Source organism: Botryllus schlosseri, chromosome 1, assembly GCF_051294905.1.
Source record: "Botryllus schlosseri isolate E-star chromosome 1, Bs_hap1, whole genome shotgun sequence".
Lineage (NCBI taxonomy): Eukaryota > Metazoa > Chordata > Ascidiacea > Stolidobranchia > Styelidae > Botryllus > Botryllus schlosseri.
The window spans coordinates 40,592,453-40,609,664 of record NC_137236.1 but is presented as its reverse complement, the minus strand read 5'-3'; the positions used below and the strand labels follow the sequence as shown (position 1 = coordinate 40,609,664).

Genomic DNA, 17,212 nt, shown 5'->3' with positions numbered 1-17,212 from the left:
AACTTGGCCACTCTTCTATGGGTTGTGACAAAACCCTTCGAACAAATTAGGTGTATTCCACTGAGGTTAATTCCCTTGATTGCAATAACAAGACTTCTGTTATTGTTGAAAATGTCATTAGACACTACTTTTTCTGCATTTAATGCCAATTTTACTAATCCTAATTGTCAATTCACTTCTAGTTCATCGTTCATTGGGGCATTATGTCGATTTTGAATACTTGAATGTCCATGGGCAGCAGATCTGACTTCAGATGACTTCTCACATCTTTGGAGACACTTGTACTCCTGATATTGCACAATTTTGTGTTCGCAAAATAATTGCCTGCGACGTAATTATGTCGATAAGGCAACCCTTTATTGTATCCTAATCATACTACCTGACTGTAATGTCTTGGTCAGGAGAGTGAGGTTTTGTACTGTACGTAGAACCTACGAACATAATATTCGTAAGTTCATATTCGTACAACTACCCTGTGTATTTTTACATTTTGTTAACATTCATTACCACCGCTCATCAGTTATTGTGACTCTATGTAATTGCTTTGGCAGTTCACACTTCGTCACAGGGCCGGCTATGTCACGGTGGATATTATTTTCTTTATGGCTCACTCGCCACTTGGACTGCTTTGGAGCGCACGTGCACTCATTTCGTGAGCGACGCGGTGAGAGTAGCCAGCTTTGTTTTGTTGTTGTTGGTCTGTTACATTTATTGTTTATTTACGGGAGTATTTGGTTGTTACAAGGATATTACCAGCAATTTTTCAACGGTATTTTAATAAGATATTCGTCCATTTGGAGTTCTTGTTTCGTACCAGTTGGGGAGGAGATCCAGAGTCAGCCTACTCCAATCACATTCTTCATAAGTCTCTACTTGGAGACGACACCTAGTACATATTGCTATAAATATATTTTATCCTGTTTCTGCTCACATTAACAGATTTTCCAGTAGAATCAAGTGAGGTGTCCTGGAAAATGTAGTACCCGTAAAAATGTTAAACATATTCGAGAGGACCCGTTTGTGTATAATGAGTTAGTCACCAGATGTTATTTCGTGACTTCGTCATTGTCATCATTGGTTTATTAGCAATTTTATCAGTTCAATACACCACAAAAATGCGATATACAATGAAAAGACAGGAAGATGTCGAAGCGACAAGGAGTAGTCTATGGAATCTGACACCCACCCACTTCCTGTCTGATATGTCAAAAGATATTGAAACCGCCGAAACAGACTAAACTGAAAGACGCACACGATTTCAAATTTGTATTTCTGCACCGACAAATAATTCTCTGCGGGATGGCATTTGTCTCGTGGGGTTCAGATTGTCAGGACAAGAACATTCGGCGACAGTCATTTGAAAGCCTACAGACAACTAAAGATATATGCATTTAGATCTAGTTTTCGGTCAGGATAAGGGCATTCCTTTTCGACCAAGGTTTTCTCGCTGCCGATCGTTCTGGAACACTTTTCGGAGTCGCATGTTACATGGCCTAAAACCTGATATGCAGGCCGTGTTATTTTTGGCATATGCCAAAACTGCCAAAATAAGTTATTTTTGGCATTTTTCGATTTTTATTTTTGGCAGTTTTGGCATCGTCCTCTAAATAGATAGTTTCAGCCTTGAATTACACTATTTGGCAGGCCGTGTTATTTTGGCATATGCCAAAAATTGCTTATTTTTGGCATTTTCAAATTTTTATTTTGGCAGTTTTGGCATCTGGCTCCTGAAATGCCAAAAATAACACGGTCTGCTGATATGTCTTCGTGCGTCGTGGCGCAGAAATGGCCGACGACGAAATGCCATCATCATCTTTGTCATCTATAGGGTATTTTCTATTATATTTCACGTTACATTTCTTGGCAATGCAGTATCATTACATATGTCAGTGCTTCGTCATCGTTGTGGCATATGGAGTTATTTTGAATGATCTCGATGCTTGTCGAACGTTGTATTGTGTTTGTTTTCTGGTGGTAGCAAAATAAATTTATTGTTCCGAGTCTATTTTGTGCCCATTCTATTCTTTAGGCTGCTGACGCTGACCGAAAGCACACCTCGATCATTCTGGTAAGCCAACTTCGAAATTTTGCGGGCACTGCGAGTTTATGCGGGCAAATGAACAGACCCAGGAATAGCATTCCGAAACTCCTGATTATTAGCAAAATGAAATAATCGCTTGCCGAACAGAGTAAGTAACACGAACCTTCCCGCCCCGACCAGATTTGACATGAGCTGAAACATTTTAAAACCGTACTAATTAAAAGTACGAATTCGATGTTGTGCGTTAGGAATTCCAAAGGACTTAGCATAAGACGCTGCTAAAGTGCGGACTCGCCAAGTTAATTTACAGAGACGCAATGTACACAGTGCAAGCCCATGGTATCTTGGATAGTCAACTGAAACAAACGAACCATATATCACTCGATGTCAAGCATATATTCTTATGGCTGAGCTCGTTTTATGGTTTGAAAGTTGCAGCGAAATTCTTTGCTATTAATCGCTAATTTATCATCAACTGAACGAAATGGATTGCTTTGCAAATGAATTTCAATAAGTGTTCGAAACTAAAGTTTAGAATAGTCGACTCGTCGATGAAATTTTGCAAGGAGAACTGAAATGAAGCGAACTCGTAAAGCTTTGGATAGTTCGGTAATGAGGTCAGCATTATATGGATCATATTGCAGTCCATATGTGATCAATGCTCGGTCGCTCTCCTCAGTCCTCTGGTTTATTGTAGTACGGAATGTTTGCTAATTGTAAATAAATAACGGTCCGCTATAGCGATAGAAAAGGCGACCGATGAACTACTCGACTATTATGCTACGATATTGCTGATTGCGTTAAACCATTTATTGTAGAATGTAGAGCGTGTGTCTTGTTGCGCCTTTACAAATTATCAATATGTAGCAGAGAATACGATTGCTAGTAATCAGAAGATAGGTGACGGCCAGTAAGTTATCAGAGTCATTTCAATAAGAAACCGTACAATTGTCCAATACCAAGAAAGTAGTTCGGTACAATATTTCACCAATGATTAGTAAATTATATATTGATGTCGGAATACCTAGAACGAATATTTGTTGTCTGACAGCTACCGATCTTAAATTTCAATGATTGCGCACAATGCGCAGGCTCTGTACATTAAATTGTCAGTATGAAGGAGTTCAACAACTCAACCAGGAGTTGATTGTCTTTGATATTAGGCCCAGAGTTCAGAACGGTGATGCATATGGACTTTTTTGTTGTGTAATTCCAAACACGTCATGTCGAACTGGTAGTGGCGTTGGTGACGCTTATCGCTACACTTTTATCTAGGAACACGAATATAAATTGTCAAAGACTGTAGGAAAATCCTGCTACCTACAAAAAATTCCCGCCTCGCACTTTCTTACGTCTAAAACATTCATGTGCAAACTAAGTCATTGGTGTATGCATTTACGTTTGGTATATTGTTCCAATGCTATATTTCAATTCTAACCTCATTTCTGGTTTCCTGCAAATGCTACAGGTAGCTGTATAGTGCGAAACGAGCCCATTACGCTGTACTGGCACGCCATAGTCATGACATGAAATCCTATTAGGTAGGAACAGGGATGTATAGCTCTATATATCCCTGGGTAGGAACTGAATATCATTTGATGTCCAAGTATCGGTAAAGCCAGGTTAGTAGCCATTGATATATATGCAATATCTTGGGATTTTATACTTTGATACTGTAGGAATATTACATTGCCTTCTCGGCATACTGAGCAGGATCACAACTACCGCTGATATTGAGGAGATTCCGCTATCCGAAACGTGTTAACAAACTCTACTGGAATCAGAAATGTGTTTGAATACGCTGATAATTTGTAATACTTCGGTAGATCCTATACGATTTATACAGAAACTTATCACCGATATGATATTCCGTTTGATTTTCTGTGATTGTTTTCCCATTCCCAATGGCTGCGGGTCATTTGGCTCTAAAATTTGAATAATTTAGGTATCTAAGAGGGCAACCGTCCCGCCAGTACAAACGGTATTTTTCGGCTCAGCATTTAAATAATTCGTGAACATTTCATTCTGTAATGGCAGCTTGCACTTTGCCATTTTATGTTACGAACTCTGTATCGCCATAAATTCGACGCTGCAACGTTCGAAGTTGTCACATAGTAAATATGTAGCAATGTCAATTCACCAACGTCCACGCAATGTTGCGAAATCAACGGAAACAAACAAATCATATCGCTCGGTGACTTGCGCCAACATATATCTCGTTTAATGAGATCAATGTATGCGTCATTGTATAATTAGCAGTAACTTGGTGCTGATTGGATCATACGCGAAGCTAGCCAAGGGAAAGGATTTTATACTCATAGGAAATATATATTTCCAATGGATATAAAACAAGTTACCATCTGAATCTAAAATCAAGTCGCAGTTGATATAGTTACTGGGAAATAACTACCTGAATCGTCATTCTGCAAAAATCACCGTGAATTTGTATGCTTGATTTACGAACACTTAAAAATGATTAGCGTGGACTTCAAAACTCGTGGGCTAATTTGAACAAATATCATGCATATGGAAATGTATTGGAAAAGACGTACTTTATTTTTGTCCTTGGTGTTTTGAGCGACAATGAGTGCAACTGTACTATTGTAAAATGATACTTGAACTGTCTACGAATATTCGCTGTTTAACAATTTGGGCCTAAGGGCCTTTGTGCTCAGCTGTTATCCTGCAACATTTACAAAGCAAACAACGGTACGCACCGTTCGATGACTTACACGAAATGAATTAGGTTGAGTGAGTTCGGAATGGGATAATTTTTGATGGGATAATTAGGCGAAATTAAAGCCTGAATCCGCAATTCTATAGTCATATCAAACTATAGGCGATCCTGAAAGCTGTTGAATAATAAAGTAGTATACCCACATCAACGTGAATCCTGCGATATAGCTGCAATATATATTTAATGACGGGATCAACAGATTTCTTCAGAAGTACAGAAACATCAATTGCCTCATTATGACTTCGCAGTAATAAACATAGTTGTAAAGTCTTATGACGGTTGCAGAAATACATCGCTTTGAGTTACGCTAAAATTATTACGGCACAATTGGTAAATACACAGATAATCCGAGTAGTATCCTGTCCTCTAGGGAAAATGGCGGGATTAAAGTAAACTTTTAGGACTTCAAAAATGGAATCAAATTGATATTCCCAAACCAGGGTGGCCGAACAACGGCCCGCGGGCCGCATGCGACCCGCGAGAGTCTAAAGCAACTTTTCAAAAGTATTGATAGAATGTGTACTAAAAATCGAATTAATGCAGGGACTTGAATAACTTTTTTAAATAAACTTCACCATTATAATTCTAAGACAGTGGTTCTCAAACTCGAGGGCACGCCCCCCTTGGGGCGTGAAAGTATCTGAAGGAGGCGCGAAGCTGTGCTCAATTGAAAAAAAATTTCCCGCTCCGCGCGATTTACATCCAATTCATTGTTATTGCTCTGTATTTAGTCTGAATTACATATTTAAAAATCTCGCATCCACAGTCGGAGCAAACCATGCCATCAAACTACCCGTTAGGTTGGCTAGCATCCTGGTTGCGTTTTGTGATATGACGATAAGGGGCGCAAATATCTTTCTCCATCATAAGGGGGGGGCGGGGGGCGTGTCTTAAAAAGTTTGAGAACAACTGATCCAAGGTAAATACTTAATATCACAGCGAGATAGCTGCAACGGGATTGACATAATTTGGATCACGAGTGAGATTTCAGATTGGCCAGCCCATTTTTAATTATTTCAGTGATGTGCTTATAAAAAACGATCCTGGCGTGTCTTAGGTAGATTCGTTGTCTGTATGCGTACAATTGGGGTATTTATATTTTATCTACACATAGTACAATTGAATAGTATATTCATATTGAAATGAACCCGAATATTTTCGGCTGACACTCGTCAGGGGTAATCGTCAGCAACTAGTAGAGAATTGGAAAGAACATTGTATATCAACAATCGTATCACAAAATATGACTTCACCAGCATATGTTTATTGTATCATGAAAACCAAATCCGTGCGATTAGGGTGTTGGCTAATGCTGTATAACTTATCCCTTGCAAGTCCTCGTCGGAATTGTTGGCAAAGCGACCAAAGATATTGATTTTACGGGATTATTATATCATCTGATTGCCTCACTTGATACATTTGGCGACGTTTAAAATGTCAATATCTATTTCAGCATTGTAGCAATATGTGGTCCGAGTATTCGCTAGGTTTCGTGAACATTAATATAGGCTATCTCTTCAATGAAATGTGGGGTTAGAATTAGCAATAATACGTCACGTCACGTCACGTCACGAGGTTCACGTTCGCGTTCACACAGAACCTTTCAGAAAGGTTCGGGTTCACACGAACTTGAACGGTTCAGAGGTTCACACCATCCCCACTACGAAGTAAGTCAACAAAACATACGCCTGCGTTAATCAACGAGCGATATGGTTTATTTTTTTTCCGTTGATTTCGGAAGGTTTTACGTGGAAGTGGGTGGGTTGATGGTGTTGCAAATTATTTATGTCGCAAATCGAAAGTTTGCAGCGGAGAATGTACAGTGATTCGGAATCCGTAATATGCAACGGTAATGTTAAACATGTGATTACGCTCTGAAAACATCGCAAACTATGTAAATACTTGACCAGGGGTTCTCAAAGGGTGGGCCATGGCTCACTGCTGGGTCAGAGTTGGCCACAGAGCTTTATGGGAAATTGTAGAATTAGTGAATATAGTTTAGTTATATTTGTGATGTTCCTATATTCAAAAATATATTCATATTATCGAATTGTAGCTTTCCTCCAACTCTGATGAGTTGTAGTGGCACGTCTGGACTTACAATGTACGAGTTAAAAATGGGAGGGAAGCGGCTGATTTTGTCCCCAGGCTATGGCAACCCACGGCCAACAGCAACGAAAATAATTTCGATTATTTATGGATTATAAATGGAAGTTTTAACCACGTAAGTAGTGTGGGTTGAATCGTTTGTTGCAGGCCAATCAAATTTCGCCACGTCGCCTTAATTGCCACGCCTACATTGCCACATCATCCACCCATTGCCGCACCTATAGCACACCCATTGCCACGTCTATAGTGCCACATCATCCATTGCCACATCATCATCGCATTGATTGCCGCATCTATACGCTGCACAGCATCAACCCGCGCGATGTCGATTGCTGCACCTATGTCACTCATTGCCACGTCAAAACTTACCTTAGCTAGAATCGAACCTGGTTTGGTTGGGTATAATTTCACATCGCTCACCACCAGGCTATTGAGCAAACTAGCCGTATTGAGCTGTTTTGAGAATATAACCGCCGATTCTCTCTTAAATTCCGAGACAACACCTTTTTCGAGTAATAACACATAAATGTAAGACTATGTTCGTGTGTACTTATAACATCTGTGTCATCATTAATTAGTCAATGATTTTGAGGAATTCTGCGAATGCAACTTGATAATGCAGATATCGCCACCATAAATGTCTACAATGACGCGAAAGCTCACGCGCATATTGCTGAATACTATTCCAAGAAATTGACGCGTGTAAATGTGCCACGAATACAGTTGCTTACGATTCCAAAAAAGTTGCGCCACATCGACAAAGTGAATTAGAACATTCTAAATAAAGTTGCGTTTCCAAGAAAACGCCGCGCTGGCGTTACGAATTAGAATGTTTAGTTCCGACGTAAAGCAATTCGCATTCTGAAAACTTCACATTTCTATTACAAGTATTGCCATGTGCGCAGGGATGCAGGCATCGCAGGCATAAGGTAAGATCAATGTATTTTCGTGCCAATTTAAACTAAATGTAGCTATAATTTCTCGATGCAGCATTAGCTTACGCGAATTGTGAACGCAGATTGATTTACGTTGAGATTTCTCCAATAGCTAACGTAATAATGAGTTCTGTGCGTGGCTATAATGTTAACCGACAATATAGCCGAAGTCGCACAAATTCGAATGTATATGCAAGTTTTCTGTTAAAGGTAGACTATCTAGGCTCGGTTATTACTCGAATCTCGCTGTGGTTATAAATTAGGCATGCTAATGCGTTGAGTTTTAAGCTGAAACATCCTATTTCGCGCAGCCAAGAAGACTAGTACCGCAAGCAAGCCCGGAACAAGCATATAGTGACAAGGCAGATTACGCAACACTGAAGGTGGGCTATTTCATTTCTTGACTAATATTGAAAAATCGACAGCGTACCGCATATAGCTATAATTTTTCGATGCAGCAATGCACTTCGGATTAAGATAAATATATAGCAACGTACATGTTTTATAGAATATATTAGATCCAATACCTATACTAAAGCCGCAAAACGCATTGGAGCATACATGGATAATGGGGGCAGATTGAATTACACCGAGATTTCCCCTATATCGCATCATTTAAATACCTAATAACGTAATAATGAGTTCTGTGCACGGCTATAATGTTAACCGACAATATAGCCGAAGTCGCACAAATTCGAATGTATATGCAAGTTTTCTGTTAAAGGTAGACTATCTAGGCTCGGTTATTACTCGAATCTCGCTGTGGTTATAAATTAGGCATGCTAATGCGTTGAGTTTTAAGCTGAAACATCCTATTTCGCGCAGCCAAGAAGACTAGTACCGCAAGCAAGCCCGGAACAAGCATATAGTGACAAGGCAGATTACGCAACACTGAAGGTGGGCTATTTCATTTCTTGAGTATACTGAAAAATCGACAGCGTACCGCATATAGCTATAATTTTTCAATGCAGCAATGCACTTAGGATTAAGATATATAATATATAGCAACGTAGATGTTTTATAGAATATATTAGATCCAATACCTATACTAAAGCCGCAAAACGCATTGGAGCATACATGGATAATGGGCACAGATTGAATTACACCGAGATTTTCCCTATATCGCATCATTTAAATACCTAATAACGTAATAATGAGTTCTGTGCACGGCTATAATGTTAACCGACAATATAGCCGAAGTCGCACAAATTCGAATGTATATGCAAGTTTTCTGTTAAAGGTAGACTATCTAGGGTCGGTTATTACTCGAATCTCGCTGTGGTTATAAATTAGGCATGCTAATGCGTTGAGTTTTAAGCTGAAACACAAGATTGCCATACACGGAATCGCTGTTAACGATGTCTGACTGCGCCGTTTCGACGAGTAACGAATTCTCGTATTTAGTATTGATTGTGACACATAGTCAAACAGCGACAGTTTTCACAACCCGGTACATACATTGAACCAACTGATGTAAGGTGATACAGACTTTAGCATAAATCTGTTTTTCGGTAGCGTAGCACGTACCTATACATAGTAAGCTTTCATAACGGAATTATCATGCTAATAATCAAATTCCCACCCTGAATCTTGGTACGCAGTTGTAGGATAATATGAAAATGCACCATACTAAATTTCGTTCCCTATGTTAATTTACCATAAGAAAGACAATTTGACTCCTAAAGTCCGAAATACTTGTTCGCTTGAGCTAAGTCGCAGCGCTTGGAGTGGAATTTTATAGTTCTTGTAAAAAGTTGTTTGTACACAATATATGTTTAAGGTAAGTTCTACGCATTCATGATTTCGTCCGAGTTTGCATTTTAGTAGTATATACTAATTTACGATAGCGCGTTTGTAACTTGTGCAAGTACAGGAAAATCATGGTTCTTGAACCGTGCTCAATGAATAATAGAGCATTTTTTGCTATTTTTCATTGCCATAAGTCATTCTGAAATAGCAGAATTACCGTGTTAAACATTGAATTCCCACCTTGAAAGTTGGTACGCGGTTATAGGACATTATAAAAATGCACCATACCAAATCCCATCAGACATTTCATGATGGAACTACTTTAAAACTAACGCGGCTCTACATCGACTTTTTGCGTACATCTGTTTTGCGGGAGCGTATAGCACGTACCCATACATAGTCAACTTTAATAACGGAATTACCATGCATTGAATCCCAACTCTAAACTTGATACGTAGTTGTAGGGCATTATGGCTATGCACCATGCTAAATTTCATCACACATCTAATGATGGAACACCTTTGAAACTATCGCAGTCGCATACCGACTTTTACGCATATCTGTTTTTCGTGAACATAGCATATACCCATACATAGTCAATTTTAATAACAGAATTAGCATGCTAAACATTAAATTCTCACCTTGAACGTTGGTACGCAGTTGTAGGACATAATAACAATGCACCATACCAAATTTCGTCAGACATTTCATGATGTAACACCTTCAAAACCAACGCAGTTCTATACAGACTTTTAACTAAATCTGTTTTTCCGTAGCGTAGCACGTACCTAAACATAGTCAACTTTATTAACGGAATTACCATGTTAATATTCGACTCCCTACCTTGAAACTCGGTACGCAGTTGTAAGACATTATGACAATGCACCATGTCAAATTTTGCAAGTACTTTATCTTTACACGACGTTTTTTGTAAAATGAATACTAATTTTATTGAAAAAATAAAAAATAAAAAAGAGCGAAAAATTACATTATATCCCGGAACGCAACAAGAAAAATCGTATGAATTTGTAAACTACTTGTTCATGACATAATAATAATTCTACTTGTACACTTTTTCACATTTTATAACACTTTAAGTAATACTTAACAGTTTCAGTTTTAAATAAAAGACGGAATATAAACTAATCGAAAAATTCGGTAACCAATTTCGCGTAGGCTATGCATGCATACAAATGAGGAAAGTTACATCAACGCGTGTTAAAGTAGCTGTATCGAGTTATCGAATGATTTTCTCCTTACATCAAAACAACTAGAATGTATAACTAAATTAAAAAACGTATCTAAATGAGCTCCAGGGCATTGTGATTATGCTGCATACCAAATTTCATCACACATTTCATGATGGAACAACTTTAAAACTAACGCAGTTCTATAGCAACTTTTGCCTAAATCTGTTTTCGGTAGCGTGTACATATACATAGTCAGATTTAATAACAGAATTATCATGCTAATATGTGACTCCTCACCTTGAAACTTGGTACGTAGTTGTAGGACATTGTGATTATGCAGCATACCAAATTTCCTCACGCATTTAATAATGGAACAACTTTAAAACTAACGCGGTTCTACATCGACTTTTTGCGTACATCTGTTTTGCGTGGGGGCGTATAGCACGTACCTATACATAGTTAACTTTAACAACGGAATTACCATGCTTAACATTGAATCCCAACTCGAAACTTGATACGTAGTTGTAGAACATTATGGCAATGCACCATGCTAAATTTCATCACACATCTAATGATGGAACACCTTTAAAACTAACGCAGTCGAATACCGACTTTTACGCATATCTGTTTTGCGTGAACATAGCATATACCTATACATAGTCAATTTTAATAGCAGAATTACCGTGTTAAACATTGAATTCCCACCTTGAAAGTTGGTACGCGGTTATAGGAGATTATAACAATGCACCATACCAAATCCCATCACACATTTCATGATGGAACAACTTTAAAACTAACGCGGCTCTACATCGACTTTTTGCGTACATCTGTTTTGTGGGAGCGTATAGCACGTAGCCTACCCATACATAGCCAACTTTAATAACGGAATTACCATGCTTAACATTGAATCCCAACTCGAAACTTGATACGTAGTTATAGGACATTATGGCAATTCACCATGCTAAATTTCATCACACATCTAATGATGGAACACCTTTGAAACTATCGCAGTCGAATACCAACTTTTACGCATATCTGTTTTTCGTGAACATAGCATATACCCATACATAGTCAATTTTAATAACAGAATTAGCATGCTAAACATTAAATTCTCACCTTGAACGTTGATACGCGGTTGTAGGACATAATAACAATGCACCATACCAAATTTCGTCAGACATTTCATGATGTAACACCTTTAAAACTAACGCAGTTCTATACCAACTTCGCGTGAATCTGTTTGCGGGAGCGTAGCACGTACCTATGCGTGATCAACTTTAGTGATGGAATTACATATGTAATTAAGTTTCAACACTTTTACAATGATTCGTCTTGCTTCCTATAACATCCCACTCGAGAAAATGCGTCGTAGGATATAGATGAAACTAGCACAACTCATCAAGACCGCTGAAAACAGTACATTTCAACATTTAGTAGCAGTAAATTTCTAGTAAAGTACAAGACGTGATGATTTCCGAGTGAGTTAAAAAGTAAGTATTGCAGGTATAGTTTACCTGAAAACCGAATACTCTGAAATAGAAGTAGATGCAGTGTAAATAGTTAATCACTTGATTAAGTTTAGTGCAAGCAGATAAAACCTATACTTGAGTAGTACAAAATGCACGAGTACTTCGATATCGCCTCCCTCCGCGTAATAAGTGTCTACGGTTTAAGACTGCTTTTACCGATACTCGTCGGTTTCAGTTTTAGATAGAATTCGGAAACCAAATAATTTCATAAACATAAGCTAATTTAATGAATTTACTCGAATGTACTATGCCGCGCTGATAAGATTAATTATAATATACTTATCATGTTACAGCGATTTTTCTAGCGTAGAAAATCTTTAAAATGTAGTAAGCAGGCCAAATGAAGATATTCGTTGAGCTGAAGAAACATAAAAAATACTCTAGACTACTTTATCGGTACTTTACAGTTACAGTTTTAGATAAAATTTGTCCCTTTCACCTATAATTACAACTCCTCGCTATCTAAACATGTTTAGAATATATTATTTGCGATGATACGAACCCGTGAAGTACTCAAGTTGCTTTTCGTAGGATATAGATGAAACTGACAACACTCACCAAGACCAGTGATCCACTGAAAAAAGTAAATTGTAGCAGTAAAGTCCCACTAAAGTACAAGAAGTAATGATTTCCCAGTTAGTTAAAAAGTAAGTATTGAGGTATAGTTTGGTCGAAAAAGCGAAAAACTCTGAAATAGAAGTAGATGCAGTGTAAATAGGTAATCACTTCATTAAGTATAGCGCAAGCAGGCCAAACCTATACTTGAGTACTGCAAATGTACAAGTACTTCGCTATGTTCTCCTTCCACGTAAAAAGTGACTAGGTTTTAGAGTACTTTATCGGTACTCGACAGTTTCAGTGTTAGATAAAATTTGGTAAGACTTTAAATTTTAAAGTAGTTTGAGCTTACGTTTGTATCACCTTGACAAGTAACATTATCAGACATGAAAATGATACTATCACCGAATATAGAAGTTAACACGCGTCAATGTGTTTCGGAATTCACGAGAAATTGCTTACTAAGAGAAGTATATTGTTGTATACACAATAGTGGAGAGAATATTTAAAATGTAGTAAGCAGGCCGATGGATATTCGTTTAGTTGTATAGGCATAAAAAACATTCCCGCGCGCGTCTTAGTATTAGGTGGTAGGGTTAGGAAGTGTTTTGTTTAAGAGCGCGCGGGAATGTTTTTTATGCCTATACAACTAAACGAATATCCATCGGCCTGCTTACTACATTTTAAATATTCTCTCCACTATTGTGTATACAACAATATACTTCTCTTAGTAAGCAATTTCTCGTGAATTCCGAAACACATTGACGCGTGTTAACTTCTATATTCGGTGATAGTATCATTTTCATGTCTGATAATGTTACTTGTCAAGGTGATACAAACGTAAGCTCAAACTACTTTAAAATTTAAAGTCTTACCAAATTTTATCTAACACTGAAACTGTCGAGTACCGATAAAGTACTCTAAAACCTAGTCACTTTTTACGTGGAAGGAGAACATAGCGAAGTACTTGTACATTTGCAGTACTCAAGTATAGGTTTGGCCTGCTTGCGCTATACTTAATGAAGTGATTACCTATTTACACTGCATCTACTTCTATTTCAGAGTTTTTCGCTTTTTCGACCAAACTATACCTCAATACTTACTTTTTAACTAACTGGGAAATCATTACTTCTTGTACTTTAGTGGGACTTTACTGCTACAATTTACTTTTTTCAGTGGATCACTGGTCTTGGTGAGTGTTGTCAGTTTCATCTATATCCTACGAAAAGCAACTTGAGTACTTCACGGGTTCGTATCATCGCAAATAATATATTCTAAACATGTTTAGATAGCGAGGAGTTGTAATTATAGGTGAAAGGGACAAATTTTATCTAAAACTGTAACTGTAAAGTACCGATAAAGTAGTCTAGAGTATTTTTTATGTTTCTTCAGCTCAACGAATATCTTCATTTGGCCTGCTTACTACATTTTAAAGATTTTCTACGCTAGAAAAATCGCTGTAACATGATAAGTATATTATAATTAATCTTATCAGCGCGGCATAGTACATTCGAGTAAATTCATTAAATTAGCTTATGTTTATGAAATTATTTGGTTTCCGAATTCTATCTAAAACTGAAACCGACGAGTATCGGTAAAAGCAGTCTTAAACCGTAGACACTTATTACGCGGAGGGAGGCGATATCGAAGTACTCGTGCATTTTGTACTACTCAAGTATAGGTTTTATCTGCTTGCACTAAACTTAATCAAGTGATTAACTATTTACACTGCATCTACTTCTATTTCAGAGTATTCGGTTTTCAGGTAAACTATACCTGCAATACTTACTTTTTAACTCACTCGGAAATCATCACGTCTTGTACTTTACTAGAAATTTACTGCTACTAAATGTTGAAATGTACTGTTTTCAGCGGTCTTGATGAGTTGTGCTAGTTTCATCTATATCCTACGACGCATTTTCTCGAGTGGGATGTTATAGGAAGCAAGACGAATCATTGTAAAAGTGTTGAAACTTAATTACATATGTAATTCCATCACTAAAGTTGATCACGCATAGGTACGTGCTACGCTCCCGCAAACAGATTCACGCGAAGTTGGTATAGAACTGCGTTAGTTTTAAAGGTGTTACATCATGAAATGTCTGACGAAATTTGGTATGGTGCATTGTTATTATGTCCTACAACCGCGTATCAACGTTCAAGGTGAGAATTTAATGTTTAGCATGCTAATTCTGTTATTAAAATTGACTATGTATGGGTATATGCTATGTTCACGAAAAACAGATATGCGTAAAAGTTGGTATTCGACTGCGATAGTTTCAAAGGTGTTCCATCATTAGATGTGTGATGAAATTTAGCATGGTGAATTGCCATAATGTCCTATAACTACGTATCAAGTTTCGAGTTGGGATTCAATGTTAAGCATGGTAATTCCGTTATTAAAGTTGGCTATGTATGGGTAGGCTACGTGCTATACGCTCCCACAAAACAGATGTACGCAAAAAGTCGATGTAGAGCCGCGTTAGTTTTAAAGTTGTTCCATCATGAAATGTGTGATGGGATTTGGTATGGTGCATTGTTATAATCTCCTATAACCGCGTACCAACTTTCAAGGTGGGAATTCAATGTTTAACACGGTAATTCTGCTATTAAAATTGACTATGTATAGGTATATGCTATGTTCACGCAAAACAGATATGCGTAAAAGTCGGTATTCGACTGCGTTAGTTTTAAAGGTGTTCCATCATTAGATGTGTGATGAAATTTAGCATGGTGCATTGCCATAATGTTCTACAACTACGTATCAAGTTTCGAGTTGGGATTCAATGTTAAGCATGGTAATTCCGTTGTTAAAGTTAACTATGTATAGGTACGTGCTATACGCCCCCACGCAAAACAGATGTACGCAAAAAGTCGATGTAGAACCGCGTTAGTTTTAAAGTTGTTCCATTATTAAATGCGTGAGGAAATTTGGTATGCTGCATAATCACAATGTCCTACAACTACGTACCAAGTTTCAAGGTGAGGAGTCACATATTAGCATGATAATTCTGTTATTAAATCTGACTATGTATATGTACACGCTACCGAAAACAGATTTAGGCAAAAGTTGCTATAGAACTGCGTTAGTTTTAAAGTTGTTCCATCATGAAATGTGTGATGAAATTTGGTATGCAGCATAATCACAATGCCCTGGAGCTCATTTAGATACGTTTTTTAATTTAGTTATACATTCTAGTTGTTTTGATGTAAGGAGAAAATCATTCGATAACTCGATACAGCTACTTTAACACGCGTTGATGTAACTTTCCTCATTTGTATGCATGCATAGCCTACGCGAAATTGGTTACCGAATTTTTCGATTAGTTTATATTCCGTCTTTTATTTAAACTGAAACTGTTAAGTATTACTTAAAGTGTTATAAAATGTGAAAAAGTGTACAAGTAGAATTATTATTATGTCATGAACAAGTAGTTTACAAATTCATACGATTTTTCTTGTTGCGTTCCGGGATATAATGTAATTTTTCGCTCTTTTTATTTTTTATTTTTTCAATAAAATTAGTATTCATTTTACAAAAAACGTCGTGTAAAGATAAAGTACTTGCAAAATTTGACATGGTGCATTGTCATAATGTCTTACAACTGCGTACCGAGTTTCAAGGTAGGGAGTCGAATATTAACATGGTAATTCCGTTAATAAAGTTGACTATGTTTAGGTACGTGCTACGCTACGGAAAAACAGATTTAGTTAAAAGTCTGTATAGAACTGCGTTGGTTTTGAAGGTGTTACATCATGAAATGTCTGACGAAATTTGGTATGGTGCATTGTTATTATGTCCTACAACTGCGTACCAACGTTCAAGGTGAGAATTTAATGTTTAGCATGCTAATTCTGTTATTAAAATTGACTATGTATGGGTATATGCTATGTTCACGAAAAACAGATATGCGTAAAAGTCGGTATGCGACTGCGATAGTTTCAAAGGTGTTCCATCATTAGATGTGTGATGAAATTTAGCATGGTGCATAGCCATAATGCCCTACAACTACGTATCAAGTTTAGAGTTGGGATTCAATGCATGGTAATTCCGTTATTAAAGTTGACTATGTATGGGTACGTGCTATACGCTCCCGCAAACAGATGTACGCAAAAAGTCGATGTAGAGCCGCGTTAGTTTTAAAGTAGTTCCATCATGAAATGTCTGATGGGATTTGGTATGGTGCATTTTTATAATGTCCTATAACCGCGTACCAACTTTCAAGGTGGAATTCAATGTTTAACACGGTAATTCTGCTATTTCAGAATGACTTATGGCAATGAAAAATAGCAAAAAATGCTCTATTATTCATTGAGCACGGTTCAAGAACCATGATTTTCCTGTACTTGCACAAGTTACAAAC

The 17,212-nt window shown here is 37.5% G+C and overlaps 1 protein-coding gene and 1 long non-coding RNA gene across 2 annotated transcripts in view; one reads left to right on the top strand and one right to left on the bottom strand.

Moving 5' to 3' along the window:
* LOC145436382 (protein bicaudal C homolog 1-like) overlaps window positions 1-17,212 on the bottom strand; it is a 788,516-nt gene that overhangs the window by 587,254 nt on the left and 184,050 nt on the right. The window lies entirely within an intron of this gene.
* LOC145449727 (uncharacterized) lies at window positions 7,601-9,062 on the top strand. The gene is made up of 3 exons (XR_013918334.1): window positions 7,601-7,816; window positions 8,134-8,205; window positions 8,648-9,062. It is a non-coding gene; the product is annotated as an uncharacterized LOC145449727 (long non-coding RNA).